Source organism: Lathyrus oleraceus, chromosome 4 (assembly GCF_024323335.1).
Source record: "Lathyrus oleraceus cultivar Zhongwan6 chromosome 4, CAAS_Psat_ZW6_1.0, whole genome shotgun sequence".
NCBI lineage: Eukaryota > Viridiplantae > Streptophyta > Magnoliopsida > Fabales > Fabaceae > Lathyrus > Lathyrus oleraceus.
The window spans coordinates 130,328,908-130,345,521 of NC_066582.1; the positions used below are offsets into that span (position 1 = coordinate 130,328,908).

At 37.9% G+C, this 16,614-nt stretch overlaps 1 pseudogene; it reads right to left on the reverse strand.

The window, feature by feature from the left end:
- Nucleotides 1-371: 371 nt before the first annotated feature.
- On the reverse strand, nt 372-10,745 carry LOC127136360 (GTP-binding protein YPTM2-like; annotated as a pseudogene).
- Nucleotides 10,746-16,614: the final 5,869 nt, after the last annotated feature.

The following is a 16,614-nucleotide window of genomic DNA, read 5'->3' on the forward strand; positions in this document are numbered from 1 at the left end:
GTGGATGGTAAGTCCTAAATTTCTAATTCAAATAGTGATCAAGGGGTTTTTGATCACCTAATTGAATAGGATCTTAAGGGAGCATGTGATTTGTTTCAAATGAGGTGCTAAATAGTCCTAAAGTCATTAATTTAATTAATTGACCAAAAAAATTTAATCAATTAATTAAATCAATACAAATGGGAGATCATGCAAGATATTAGGTCAAACTATTAATAAGAATCAAGCAAGCATCATGGGTTAGAAAACAAAGGCAAAAAATGAAGCATCAAGATTAATGATCATGCAACCCTAATTCCTAATTTAATCCTAATTAAGAAAACTTAATCCTAAAATACTAAGACTAAATTCTTAATCATGACTAAAAGTGATTATGATCTAATTAAAAAATATTAAAAATAAAATTATGAATTTTATTTAAATAATAAATAAAATAAATGAGCTGCAAGGTTGCTTCTGGGGTGTGGAAAGTTAACAGGGCGCTGGGCCCATTGTTAAGCCCAAGTTCATTGTTTGATGGTTGACTAACCATTTTGTTTTTCATTTCAGCAGTCGTGGCCATGAAAACTTGTTCCATATTGTTGGCATTTTTAGCACTAGTGTTCATGAAAGGAATTCCAATTTCATCCGCGCATGCCTTTGCTGTTTCAGAGGACACAACTTTATTATTTGCTAGATCACTCTTTTTTCCAACTAGAAGCTTGTTAATGTTTTCACTTGCATAGCGGTCAATTTCATTCTGCCACCGCTTAACATTGTTGAAGCTCTCTTGGTCAATGACATCATAAACAACAATTATGCCATGAGCCCCACGGTAGTAGCTACTAGTTATAATACGGAAACGTTCTTGACTGGCAGTGTCCCAAATTGGAAGTTTAATGGTCTTCCCGTCTTGCTCAACAGTGCGTGTTTTAAACTCCACTTTAATGATACTGATATAGCTGTCAAGGTATGAATCATCAGCAAACCTCAGGAGGATAATGGCGGTAGAAGATGAAAACGATTTGAATGGAAAGGAGTTGGATGTAGAGAGGAGAGCAAGGGTTTGGCGGTGGTGGGAGTTACCGGTTATGTGAAATTGTTACCGGAGAAATTGAGATGGTGAGAATTTTGTGTTCTATGTCAAAGTCGGACTTTTAGCTTAAATAAGTCATTATTCTAATAAATTATTTCATATTCTACGCTAATGCGATGCCTAATTCAATGTCATGCTAAACTATATTAGAAATTATGTTAGGTTGATTTTTATTCAACTTGCATTTGGTTTTCTTTGGAAATAAATTATTTTTTAAATAAGTTATTTTGACGGTATGTTAAATTAATCAACAAGAAGTATCCAATAACTCATGGTAAAAGTATGGAAGAAAAAAGATGAAGAATTACTGGCGGTGCGGAGATTTGCTTCGGTTAAAGATTGCTAACGGAGTGTCGAAGAGAAACCCGAAAAACTTCAAAATTAAGTTTTTTTGCTATGCTTCCATTTACTTTTTGCTTGATGATTATGGTTGAATATAGATGATGAACGTAGAAGTTTTGATGAATGTAGAAACTTTGTTGAATTGTAGAAAATTGATGTTGAATCTTGAATGAGGAAAATGAAATTTAATTGATTAATTTTTGAAACTTAAGTGTGACTAAGTTCCACCAAATTTAGAACTTCAATGTGAAGTTCTAAATGGTGAGAAATTGAACTTTGGTGATGGTGAGGAATTTTGGCATAATACTGTACTATGATTTATGGTTTTTTATGATTGACGAATGATGAAAAGAATAGTAAGTTTTTATAGGTTTTCAAAGGAAGAGTGTGATTATGGATGGAGTTATTCTAGCCCTAGGATAGTGATTTTAGGGAGAATCTTATCAAGGGTTGAGAATGCTCCCTAAAATGGTAGTTATGATTTGTGTTAGTTTGGAGGTTTGTAGTTGGTTAAGTTTTGATTTGACCTAGGTAGTTTAACGGTAGTGAAGTAATTGAGGGTTTTGTGAGGAATGAGAACCCTTGGATTGTGATCCAAGTAAGAGATTTATCAATTGTTGGAAATTAATTTAAGTTTAAGTTGCGGATCACTACTTCCAATCCTTGGATTGATTTTTATGAAGGACTATGATTGAATGGAGATTTGTTTGAAAATGAAAGTTGGAATTTGTGTTAGTTTGGTAGTTATGGTAGTTAAGAGTTAATTGTGTAATTAAAAGGTTGTGAATTCATAGATAATTAGAGACAAATGATGTTTGGTTTTCGCAAAAGTATCAAGTTGGAATTTAAGATAGAAGGTCATTGGTGATTATGCATGAAACTTAGAATTTTTGAATGCTTTTGCCTTTGATTTTTTGTCACTTTTGCTATGAATGTTTTGTGAATTAACTCATGATTTTAAGTTATTTTACGTTGAAAAAGTGAACTTTTGAATGGTATAAACTTATGAATCAAATTATGCCTTTTTGGGCATTAATCAATGTTAGAAAGTGTTGAAAAAACAAGTATTGTGAAGTAGTGCAAAATATTTTTATGACTTTTCCATATAATTTTGATGATTTTAATCCATGATATGAATGTCTGACTTGGTGTATCTTCTTCCTTGTAGCAAAGTGATCATTATGATGGAAGAATGAGCTTGAGAGGACACCAGAGAATGAAGAAAAAGTCATGAGAATGAAGTTTGATGGAAGATGAAATCTTGAGTTGATGGAAATTAGCATTTGTAACATAATCATGGAATAGTTAATTTTTTTAATGAATAATGATGAGTTATTTGGTCAAATATTTGTATAATAGGGCTAGGAAAATTCAGGAGTCGAAATCGAGTCAATGGTCAATAGTTGGCCAAAACTCAATAGTTGACTAAAAGTAAACTACTCCAAAATTTTGCAGTTTTTTCTTGTAATTGATTTATTTCCTTGTATAAAGCTCATGATGTTTGTAATGTATTCCAATTACTCATGAATGAAGATATTTCCTTTCTTTCCAAAAAGTCAACCAAAGTCAAAGCATGGTCAAGGACCGGTAACAATAATAAGGAAATAGTCAACAATGATTAATGTTCATAACGATTCAAATTAAATAGCATTCAATCAATGACGAAAAGTCAATAATAATTAAAAGTCAATGGTAATTATAAAGTCAGCAATTTTGATAAAAGTCAACGCATAGAAAAAATCAATAGTAATGGTAAAAGTCAACATTGGCCATAGCTTGGTTAACAATATTGAAATGATCAAGGTCAATCAATGGTCAATTATAAGTTACAAACCAACAAAATATAAAGATTAACGAAGAACCTTTCAACCATTAAGTAAAATGAAATGTAAGGTGGACCAGGTGAAACTTTTTATGGTGTATCTGGCTGAGCTTGAGTTTGAGGTCATCCTTCTCGGTGGAGACCATATAGAGTCTCTAATTCAACTTTTCATTCTCTTTCTCCAAAGCCAGTAATGATGGTCTTGAGCTTCTCTCCATGGGAGGTTCATAGCGATATGGCAGCTTAACTATGAGAACTCTTTCTCGAACCCACTATGTATATGGCTCTTTAGCAATGCAATTTTTCTTAGTCTTTCCTTTATAGTGGACTTTATTCCAAGCTCACCTCATCCTCTTTAGCATATCAGAATCTCCAGTCCCTTCATATATGATAAATTCCTCCTGTTAGATGATACGATCTAAAGGGGGGTGAATAGATCCCAAGTTTTAAAACTTTACAAAAATTGTTTTGAAAATTTTAACGGCTAGCGGAAGTGACCCGGATCAAATCGTCTAAAGTGAACCGCTATCGAAAAGCTCGAATATGCGTATGTAGAACTAAGTTATGATAATGAGAACAAATTAATCAAAATAATTTTAATTACAATCACTTTAATATTACTCTAATAGTAGAGACTATTCTCAATGATAGAAAACACAAAAATGCTATTGAGACAAATTATCGAACACCTTGTGTGCAATTGATTTTGTTTAGAATTTTGTATTATTTTGTTGATTTGCAATTGCAAACATAATCTAAGATTCTGATCAACTAAACAAAACCTCTTTCAAAAGGTTATCAAAAAGTTTAGTCAAACATATTGATTGCACAATCGATGAATTCAATAATTTACAAGTGACAAGTAAATAATGACTTGTCTAGGTAGTTCCCCAATCGGTCTTGCTATGGATACGCATGCCCTTAATTCGAACTCGAATTGAGATAATGAAAATTAACCTTACTTGACAAAAGTAGAATACAAGAGAAATTTAGCAATCCAACCCTATAAACCCTATTTTTGATTTGATTCTCACACTTTCTATTCTCTTGATCTGAGCTTGATCAAGTCACCCAACAATACCAATTTGATCCACTGTCTCACGCTACTCCTTTGCAAGAAACCCCCGTCATTCAAAGCTTTCACTCGACCGGATCCAAATTGTGAATTGTTGTAACCCAAGATTTACCTAGATGATTCACCGTCTCACGCTACTTGATGCGTACTTTTCGCAAGTATATGAACGCGTCAGAGTAATATAAAAGATTGTCGAATCCATAGAGACCAAGTGTCAATCTATCGTTATCTATTGTTATGGTGTTTATCTAAGGTAATCAAAATAGGGGTTTTTAGAGTGTGCAATGAAAAGTAAAGTATTAAATTAAATTCAATTAATAAAGACAGGCTCGAATGTAATTCACATAATCAATTAATAATCCAAGTACTTGCTAATAGAACTACTTATGGGCAGTGTTTCCTACTTTGAAAAGAACCAATTTAACAGGAACGGTCGCTTTCGCGTATTCAGAACCTAGTTGTACTCCCTAATCAAACCCTCTTATTGTCACTTATAAAAAGGCGCGCATTGCGTTAAAGTAGTAAACCTATTTTTAAGAAATATAGTATCTCGACTAAGTTGAAAAGTATTTTAACCTGGATTTCTCAACCAAAAGAGGTTCTCACGAACCAGACTCTAAACTTATAAACGCGTCCGAAAATAGTTTTAAAATCACTTTTCTTCTTAAGTTAAAAACTCCTAATGAACTAAACAAAGCGCTTTCGCTATTTTTGAAATAGTTAAAAATAATTAAGTTTAAATAGACGTTGGACGGCTTTCGATCTTACCCAACGGAAATTAAGTGCGGGAAAACTTAAGTTGAAAGTTAAAATAACCCTTAAGTGTTTCTACGAACAATTGTACGGATTATCGGTTCAATTATGATCCTTACATTCTAACCTTATAGGTTTAGTTAGACATAGTAAAGTAAAGGTGCATTTTAATTTAAATAAAAATAGTGCGAGTGCGGAAATTAAATAAAAGTAGTGCGAGTGCGGAAAGTAAATAAAAGTAGTGCAAGTGCGGAAAATAAATAAAGTAGTGCGAGTGTGAGAAATAAATAAAGTAAAGCGAGTGCGAGAAATAAATAAAGTTAAGATAGTGCGGGAAAATAAATAAAGTAAAGCGAGTGCGGGAAATAAATAAAGTAAAGACAGTGCGGGAAATAAATAAAGTAAAGCGAGTGCGGGAAATAAATAAAGTAAAGCGAGTGCGGGAAAATAAATTAGATAAAGGTAAAGCAATAAAAACATGCTCCAATCGGAGGGTGAATAAAATGCGAAGCGGAAATGAAAATGGCGGCAGGATTAACTTCCTTCCAAAGTGCTCCAAACTCGATTACAGACTCGATCACAAACTCGATTACACAATTGTGGTAACACCCCAATGCGAAGCGATTACCACTTTAAAATACTGAATATATGCCTAAGTGAAACTAAGTTTGCTCTAAGTTTGCATCTGCTCTAAGTTTGGATGATTAAACAAATGAATTCGACTCTATTTATAGGCAAGTAAAATAATGGAAATGACAAGGATGCCCTTCAGTTTGAAATTGGGATGGAAAACTTTCCTTCTTGTGGCGCCCGCCACAAGTCCATGGCGTCCGCCATAAGAGAAAATTGTGGCGCCATAGTGGAGGTAGTGGGGAACGTGGCAGTTGAGGGAAGTTGAGCTGTTACACGTCATGGCTGGTCCCATGGCGCCAACCACAGTGGGAGCCACAAAGTGTAAAATGCTGAATTTTAGGGTTTTTAGCTCGTTTTCACTCCTTTTCTCGATCGGAGCTCCGATTAAAGTAAAAACCTGAAGAAAAAAAAAGAGAAACATAGTAATAACATAACAAAATAACAATAAAACAACTAAAATGCATGCGAAATCGGAGTCGAAAATACAGTGAATTTCAGTGTCATCAAATTCTCCCACACTTAAACCCTTGCTTGTCCTCAAGCAAAATACTAAAAAGTTCATAGAAGAAAAACTGGTGTAAACGAGTGCTTCAGGTTAAAAAGGTTTCTAAATTCAAGTCGAGATGCAATGATAGGTACTAACTGAGTGAACTAAGGGTATCATGATGACACTTATCCGCAAATACGGACATAAACTCCATTCCTATATTAACCAACCCATATTATCCCACAATACCTAGGCCTGCCTCTTCATCTCTTTTTGTGTCCTTTTCATTCAGGCGCAATCACATTAAGCCCGTTATCCATACATGCTTCATAGCAGAGTGACCTGCTAGTGATTATGATCCAAACATGGGGTTCCTGACACATAAATATGTGTAAACCCTTGTATTTGACCCAACTGCAGTTGTGGGGGATCGAATGATAATCCGCCCTACCGAGTTCAGCGCCAGATACCTCTAAACCAACTAATAGCGGGTGAGTTTTTTTCTTTTTCTTTTTCTTTTTCTTTTTTCTTTTTGTAGCAAATTTTTACAACTCTTTTGGTTTAAATGACTTTGTGAGGGTCACCTATACCGGATTTGCCTTTTTGCTTTCTTTTATTTATTTTACTAGATCATTCACTTATGTTCATCGGTCCCCTACGTAGAGGATGCATAGGCCAGAGCTGACTGCTGGAATAAACTACTGAGGACTTATACTGAGATGATGATAAAGGCCATAGTATATGGGGTTTCGGGAATGATTCCTATATTTACGAAGTCTATGGTGCTAAAACAATACTGATGCTTCAAAAAGTTCTCCCAAGTCACCGCATCCTTACTCAAACCAGTCTTTAAAACCCAAAAACTTTCAGAATAACACTGTTTTCTTTTGCAAAAAAAATTTGGTAGGGCTAAAGGAATGGGGAGATTAAACTGTACTAAAGATACACTATACTTGGTGACTCGTCAGACTCATGCATTATCTAAAACACTCACACTAAAAGCAAAATGAAATAAGGTAAACAACTAAAAAGCAATAAAAATAAACAAACTAACTAAAAACAGCAAAGAAAATAAACAAACTAACTGAAAACAGCAAAGAAAAGCGAATAAAATCTCCTCCCACACTTAAATCGAACATTGTCCCCAATGTTTCGAAATAAGATAAGGGGAGAGTCACCTGACATCCTACTGCTGATCACTGGTGCCTTCGCCATCCTGAGGTGGACGACGGGATCGGGTACGACGACGGTCTCTCTGATCCATCCTGGCCTGTAAGGCATCCTGAGCAGTCCTCACCTCTCGAAGGTTACCCAAAATGGAACCCTGAGTGGCTTCTATGAGTGCAGTATGTTGACGGTGGTATTGTTGCTGACGGGCTTGCTGGTTTGTGATCGTAAGCAGGGACTGTAAAACAGTCTCATAGGATCTATCTGTCCTCCGCTACGATTCTTTCATGAAGCTCATGTTATCCGCCAGTTGTTGTTGGATGGTAGAGAGTAGGTCATCACGCCTTTGCTCTCTAGCCATGTGGTCACGCCACATATCCTCTGTAATATAAAAGCCAGGAGCAGAACCTGCAAAAGAAGAAGATGGTGCGGTGTGTAGTAGTGAAGGGTGATGGGGGGACACATGAGGTACGGGAGATCTCTCTCTCCGATCATATTCATCATCAGTGTCGTGTCCCTCCTCATCAGGAACATTAGGAGGAAGAGGACCCAAAACAAGTGGAGCATCTAAAACATAGGTCCAATTCCTCTCATCACGTACATCAGTACGTCTAGTCCATGGTAAAACAACAGATGGGATAGCTACACCATGAACCATAAGCACATAGCCTCCTTCTCTCCTCAATCGGCACAATTTCATGTCTCTCAGAAATTTTAGGTTGATTGTGCGAGGAGGTAAGGGATCTAGGGTAGTTATCTCATTGTTCAGGTTAAGCGCCCGAGCAATAGACGTAATCAGTCCTCCGAAAACAATCGGTCCCACTTTATTTAGAGTTAAAGCCATATGAGCGAGCATGAACGGGACCGAATTAATTCTTCTATTTGTGAGGCTTCCTTGCAAAAATAGAAGCTCTCGAGCATTGACCTTATTTGGATTCTCCCGACCGAAAATAGTGCATGCCAACAGATATCTAAAAACTCTGATGGTCGGGTTATGGATGGTCGAGGCAAGAATTCCTTCAAAAGAATTTACGGAAGTGTTTGACAATCTCTTCCAGAAGGAAAACACCTGGACCGACCAATCTGAATCCAAAGGGGGCTTACAAATAGCACCGTCCCCATGAGGAATACCTAACATGCTTGCTAGTTCGTCGGTACTGAATTCATATTCAACAACAAACATTCTAAATCGGACAATACCAACTGTGCTAGCAGTATTAGGATTGACAATATAAATTAAAGAACTTAAAAATTTGATTGTCAATCTCTCAAAGGTAGGTTCTTTGTTTGAAAAGATACTATGCAAACCTAAATTATCTAATAAATAAAAAATGCTATGGTAGATACCCAAAGTGTAAAGACAATTTTCATCAACATACCTTGTCGGGAGGATCTCCCGATTTTGCAACCGCTCGATAATCTTCCTTTGCCTATCTCCCGGTTTCCCTCCTCGAAGAATGAATCCATTGAACTCCATTTTTCAGCTCTTGGAATATGACGAAGAAGATGAAGATGGGTATGTAAAAATGTGTGGTTTTTATGAGATTTGACAGATGAAAATGAAAATGGAAGTTGGGAAAATGATTTGTATGGTGTGAAGATGGGAAATGTGTGAGCTTTTGTGGGGTTCAAGGGCGTTTTTGCAAGGTGGAAAAATGGGTTTTGAAGGTTTGAAGGTGTGAAAATGGTGAAGAAAGGGAGTCTGCCCCGAGCTTATACAGACGTTGTGCGGGCGCCACAGCATCTATGACGGGCGCCACAAGGCAAAATTCAGTTGGGCCGGATTTTGGTCATTTTGGCTTGGACTTCTCGTTGTCTTTTTGGTTGGGGGGTACGGATAGCGTTTGCATTGTAATTTCCTATTGACATAAGGCTTGCATAATTTTATAAAAATAAAATTTTAAGCATTAGACTAGAAAATAAATAAACAATTAATATAATTAGACTATATTAAAAATATAAATATAATAAACAAACATAAAACATATATATAGATGTAGAAATATCAATGTGCTAACATAGTTAAGAAAAATATCTCAGATGCAATGATATAAAATAAGTTAGGTAAATGCGAGAAATATAAGCATAAATGAGACAGAATAAAATTAAATGGTAAAATCAAATAGTAGGAGGTTCGTCTTCCTTAGTAGATCCACGGAGCATGGCTATCTCCTGCCTAAGCTATGCGATCTCCTGGTATAAACAGTCAGCCTCGGTAGCGTGTGTGAGATCAGATACTCCCATCTGTAAGGTGAGGTCAGCCACCTCCTGTCTAAGCCCGACGATCTCTCTACGACACTCTGCAATCTTGGTGCGGATGTCTGGGGTCTACGATGATAAATTATTAGAGAATACAGTGATCCTCGGAGGAGGTGGTGTAGGCATATACTCATCAATAGGTGGGGACCTCGGCTCCTCGATAGTCTCTCCCTGACCCTCCAGAGCATAACTCCAGTTTGCTGGGTCATGCAAACTAGTCATCATAGGATCAGGCAGTGTAAAATAATGAATCGCCTCGCTATCAACCAGCAACCTGAACTGTCTTGGGCTGAAGGAGGATCTCTTCATCAACCCTCTGGTCAAGCAAAAGTCGACATCCATGGTAGTGTACCCACAGTAGGTCCGGAGATGTAACAGCTTGCGAGATAGACCTAAGGCGATGGCGATCTGTGTGATGATCCCTCCTACATGAATGACTCCTTCAGACGATCTGGAAACACCGCTGAGGCCACAAAACAGAAACTTCCCACATGCTACTGGGCGAGACTAGGATGCACAAAATAGTAGAAAGATCTCCTCCTTACTCAGTAATGTCTCAGTATCTGGTCTCCCTAGGAAGGAGTGTGCCGGTATCATCTGGAAGTATCTAAAAGCAGGGTTATGTATAGCCTGGGATAACTAAGTAGAAGGATCCTGGCTCCCTCCACCTGAGATGTCACTCCAGAACCTTTCCACTTCCTTCCCCAGAAAGTATCCCATCGGTTTCTCAAGGATAGCGTCAGGGGTGGTCTGGAAGCATTATAGGTCACCGAACTCCTTCTGGCTGAAGGAGTACTCAATCCCAAAAAGTCTGAAAGCAGCATACCCATCCGGTCCAGAGTAAGGGTCATAATCAAATGAACTGAGGAACTCCAATGTCAAGTTCCTGTAGGTGTTGCTTAGGTCGTCAGCGAACTCATCCCAATGGAGTTGGTGGCTCAGAAATTGGATGCTTGGCTCAATGCCCAAAGCTTTCATGCAGTGTTGATTTGGATAACGTGTGGACGCCATAGGGCGCTGATAAAGAGCTATGTAGCGCTCTCTATGAGCATCATCTCTATAGGCTACGTGCATATCGTCGAAGTCCTGCATCCTGTAAAAGTTAGAAAGGGACCCTGAAAATACAAACCATTCAAGTATTTAGTCTCGGTGAAAATATGATAAAAATTAAAAATAAAGTAAATGCAAAAAAGTAAAACAGGGTAAGAAAACCATGGGTTGCCTAGCGCTTGTTTAATGTCGTTAGCTTGACGATCGGAAGTTATACACCTGTAGTGGGGATTGGTGGATCAATCAGAGTGTGGCTTGAGTAGTCTGCTGGAATGTCTCCTCCTTCGTAGAGCTTCAGTCTTTGTCCATTTACAATGAATGGACTACAAGTCTCGTTCTTGACATCTACGGCTCCGGATCTCAGAATCTTGGATACTTTGAAAGGGCCAGTCCATCTCGAGCGCAGCTTCCCAGGAAAGAGTCGTAACCTAGAGTTGAACAAGAGAACAGGGTCGCCTATATTGAAGTCTTTCTTTACTATTCTTTTGTCGTGCCAAGCTTTTGTTCTCTCTTTGTATATCTTGGCATTCTCGTAGGCAGATTGCCTGAGTTCTTCTAGTTTGTGAATGTCAAGGATACGCTTCTCACCAGCGGTCAGGTAGTCTAAATTCAAAGTTTTAATGGCCCATAGGCCTTATGCTCTAATTCGAACGGTAAGTGACAGGATTTTCCATAGACTAGTTGGTAGGGAGTTGTTCCTATAGGGGTTTTGAAAGCGGTTCTATAGGCCCATAATGCTTCTTGAAGCTTCTGATACCAGTCTCTCCTAGAGATTGAAATAGTTTTCTCTAGGATTTGTTTTATCTCCCTATTGGATACTTCTACTTGGCCACTAGTCTGTGGGTGGTATGGTGTTGCTACTATATGTCTAACTCCATATTTTCTTAAAAGTTTATCAAATATTCTCGATATGAAGTGTGATCCTTCATCGCTTATGACTAAAAGTGGTGTTCTAAATCTAGGGAATATATAATTCTTAAATAGCTTGATCACCACCCTAGTATCGTTTGTGGGTGCAGCTATGGCTTCAATCCACTTAGATACGTAGTCCATAGCTACTAAGATATACCTGTTTCCTAAGGATGGTGGGAAAGGTGAAGGAGAATAGCCATCCAAGGCGCAGCGGAATTTAAAAATTTCTCCATTTAGTGATCCTTACGAATGGGCATGATCAGTGATAGAATCGTTACCTCTTGTGACGATTCAAACCTTTGGTGCAGATCTCTGATAATGATCAAAACCTTTGATACAGATCCACGGGGTGATCACGAACGTTGAACGATGACAACGTCTCTACTCAGTCCACACGAACGGATTCCTTCAATCGTAGTGCTAGCTGTTATGAATGAAGGCTTTGAGTGAGAGAAAGAGGGAAACAAAATTCCAAGTCTCTACTTGAATTTCTGTCTGAGTGGATTGGAGTGACAATGCTTCTACCCAAGGGGTTCTATTTATAGAACCACTTGTGTGGGCTTCAAGCCAAAAAGCCCACTTAAGTGTATTTTGGCCCATATCTTATAATATGCCCAAAATCACTTAAGTATTTGGTACCTTACCATATTTCGTCTCCCACTTAAGTGCACCGTACCTTACGGTGTTCCTTAGTTACTCTATCTCTCATCAATCCGTCCTTTGTGTGTGACCCTATAGGTTTTCGCGGCGTTGGCAATTATATTAAATCACGCATTTAACATAATAAACAGTGAGCGGTATCTAGCAACACATCACTGCTACCCAAGTCACGAAAATGTCATGTGATCTGACAAAACCTCCTGTGATAATAATTATGTGTATAATTACCCCTTTGCCCTTATGTCTATATTGAACACAAGGTATAGACCGTGTCACCCTTGTCCAGTTCAATATTGGGCCCATAGACATTTATCCTGTTACGCAGGATTGGCAAATTCCATCTAGGACACTCATGTCCCTCAGCATGCTTCGTGGAGTACCCATCAACTGTCTTTATGGTTATCCAGTTACGGACAATGTTGGATCAGCAATAAAGCACTCGACTCTACATCTAGGATCCATAGTGGTTTCAGGTCGAAGAGTGGTATACACTATTATCACCATGAGAATAACTTATGACACTTTGCATAACTTTCTATATAGTATTCTCATAGCGGGTCAATCCGGTATAAATATTACTCATAATATTCATACCTATGTTTAAGACTTGATAACTCTTTATCCATGATCCATGAGATGTGATCATCAATCTACAAACATAATAGTCTTAATGCTTTAATATTATCCCACTTCACACTAAAGCTCGACTACGGATACTTTAAGAATAGTGTCCTTATGTTTAATGTGTTCTCATGATTAAGTCACACTTAATACATTAAACGGACTATCTATTCCAGGGACTTTATTAATCAACCATAATAAAGAAAATTCCTTTTATTATTAATAAATAATTCGATACAAGCAAAAGTATTGGCCTCTAGGGCTTACACCAACAATCTCCCACTAGCACTAGAGCCAATCAGGCATACCCCATATGCCCATTGATCTAGTATGACCATCATGCTTCTGCTGCGCAAGAGGCTTTGTCAATGGGTCAGCTATATTGTCAAGTGTAGGTACTTTACATATCTTCACATCTCCTCTATCTATTATCTCTCGAATGAGATGATAACGCCTAAGTATGTGTTTGGATCGTTGGTGAGATCTAGGCTCCTTAGCTTGTGCGATAGCACCATTGTTATCACAATAGAGACCAATGGGATCCACAACGCTAGGGACTATGCCAAGTTCACTAATGAACTTCCTGATCCAAACAGCTTCCTTTGCTGCACTTGAGGCAGCAATATACTCGACCTCGGTTGTAGAATCAGCAACTATATCTTGCTTCGAACTTTTCCAGCTCACAGCGCCACCGTTTAAGCAAAACACATAACCAGATTGCGATCTAAAGTCATCCTTATCTGTCTGGAAGCTAGCATCAGTGTAACCAATTACAGCCAACTCTTCCTGACCTCCATATATCAAGAATGATTCCTTAGTCCTTCTCAAGTACTTAAGGATATTCTTAACAGCTACCCAATGGGCATCACCAGAATCAGATTGGTACCTACTCGTTGCACTTAAAGCATACGAGACATTTGGTCGAGTACATAACATGGCATACATGATAGATCCTATTGCAGATGCATATGGAATCTTATTCATGCGTTCCCTTTCTTCCTTAGTTGAAGGGGATTGTGTTTTTGATAGACATAGGCCATGTTGCATAGGTATGAATCCTTTCTTGGAATCATGCATATTAAAGCGTCTCAGTACTTTGTCTATGTATGTACTCTGACTTAGGCCAAGCAGTTTTTGTGATCTATCTCTATAGATTCTGATTCCTAATATATAGGCTGCTTCACATAGGTCCTTCATAGAAAAGCATTTCCCCAACCAATTCTTTACTTGTTGCAGGGTAGGGACATCGTTTCCAATGAGTAATATGTCATCTACATATAACACCAGGAACACGATCATGCTCCCACTAACCTTCTTGTAGACACAAGGCTCATCTTCGTTCTTGATGAATCCATATTGTTTTACCGTTTCATCAAAACGAAGATTCCAGCTTCTGGAAGCTTGCTTCAATCCATAGATTGATCTTTGTAGCTTACATATCTTATGGGCTTCTTCTGGTATGTCAAATCCTTCAGGCTGTGTCATGTACACATCCTCAAGAAGATTCCCATTAAGGAAAGCAGTTTTGACATCCATCTGCCATATTTCATAATCATGATATGCAGCGATAGCAAGTAAAATCCGAACAGATTTAAGCATTGCAACTGGTGAAAAGGTTTCATCATAGTCAACACCATGAATTTGTTTATATCATTTTGCAACCAGTCTTGCCTTATAGGTATGTACCTTACCATCCATGTCAGTCTTCTTTTTGAAGACCCACTTGCATCCTATAGGATTAACTTCTACAGGAGGCTCTACCAAGTTCCAAACTTGGTTCGTGTACATGGAATCTATTTCGGATTTCATGGCCTCTAGCCACTTCTCAGACTCGGGACCAGTTATGGCCTCTTGGTAGGTCACAGGCTCATCTTGATCCATGAGTAATACATCACCTTGATCTGTTATGAGATATCCATATCTCTCAGGTAGGTGACGTATTCTGCCTGACCTACGCTGGTCTTGTTCTACTTGAGCAGGTTGCTCTTCCACAACCATTTGTGTTTCCTGCTCTAATTCCTCCATAGGTGTATTGATGCTTTGTGATTCTTGAATTTCTTCAAGCTCTACTTTCCTCCCACTGGTTCCTTTGGAAATAAAATCCTTTTCTAGGAAAACTCAAGTTCGAGCGACAAACACTTTGCCCTCAGAAGGATTGTAGAAGTAATATCCTCTTGTTTCTTTAGGATATCCCACAAATAAGCATTGGTCAGATTTGGGCTCAAGCTTAGTTGAAATTTGTCGTTTCACATAAACTTCGCAACCCCAAATCTTCATGTAAGACATATGTGGTCTCTTACCACTCCATATCTCATATGGTGTCTTATCAACCTTTTTGGATGGAACACGGTTAAGTGTGTAAGCTGCGGTCAACAGTGCATGTCCCCAAAAGGAGTTTGGAAGATCAGCTTGACTCATCATGGATCGGACCATGTCCAACAGGGTTCGATTTCTTCTCTCAGACACACCATTCCATTGGGGTGTTCCAGGAGGAGTGAGTTGGGATAGGATCCCACACTCTTTTAGATGGTCATCAAACTCTAGGCTTAAATATTCACCACCTCGATCTGATCGAAGAGCTTTAATATTCTTACCTAGTTGGTTTTGTACTTCATTCTTGAATTCTTTGAACTTTTCAAAGGACTCTGATTTGTGTTTCATTAAATACACATAACCATATCTACTGAAATCATCAGTGAATGTGATGAAGTACTGAAAACCTCCTCTGGCTGATATGTTCAGTGGACCACATACATCAGTATGTCTGAGGGCCAAAAGATCATTAGCTCTTTCACTTTTTCCTGTGAATGGAGACTTTGTCATCTTTCCAATTAAACAAGATTTGCATGTCTCATATGATTCATAATCAAAAGAGTCCAACAGTCCATCTTTATGGAGTTTGGAAATGCATTTCTCATTTATGTGGCCTAATCGACAATGCCAAAGGTAAGTTGGATTTAACTCATTAGTTTTCATCCTTTTAGTATTAATGTTATAAATAGGCATTTCAAGATCAATGACATATAATCCATTTTTCATTTGTGCAGTTGCATAGAATATATCACTCAAATAAATTGAACAACAATTGTTCTTTATTATGAATGAAAAACCGAACTTGTCCAAACAAGAAACGGAAATAATATTCCTGCTAATTGCTGGTACATAATAACAGTTCTCTAACTGAATTATTAAACCACTGGGTAAAGTCAATTCATAAGTTCCTACGGCTAAGGCAACAACCTTTGCTCCATTACCAACTCGTAGGTCGACTTCACCTTTTGCCAATTTTCTACTCCTTTTTAGTTCTTGCACATTTGTACAAATGTGAGAACCGCATCCAGTATCTAATACCCATGATGCAGAAGTAGATAAATTAATTTCAATAACAAAAATACCTGAAGTTGGAGTCTCTACTCCATTCTTCCTATCTTCCAGGTACTTTGGGCAGTTCCTCTTCCAGTGTGCGGTCTTACCGCAATGGAAGCAGGTGCCTTCCTTTTCTATGCTTCCACTAGGCTTCAAAGCAGCACTAGTGGGTTTGGGTTTGGCAACTTCCTTGCCTTTCCCTTTATCATGTTTGAGGACAATCCTCATGTCTCGGTACCAATCCAGAAAATTTGTCCTAGACAATTTTTCCTTGTCAAGGTTTGATCGCAATATGTTGTTAGAGGTGTTTGTTGTCATGGTAATCTACACAAGGATTAATGAAAATATAAGTATCATTGACATATTTAATTAGGCCTTTAATTAAACATGCT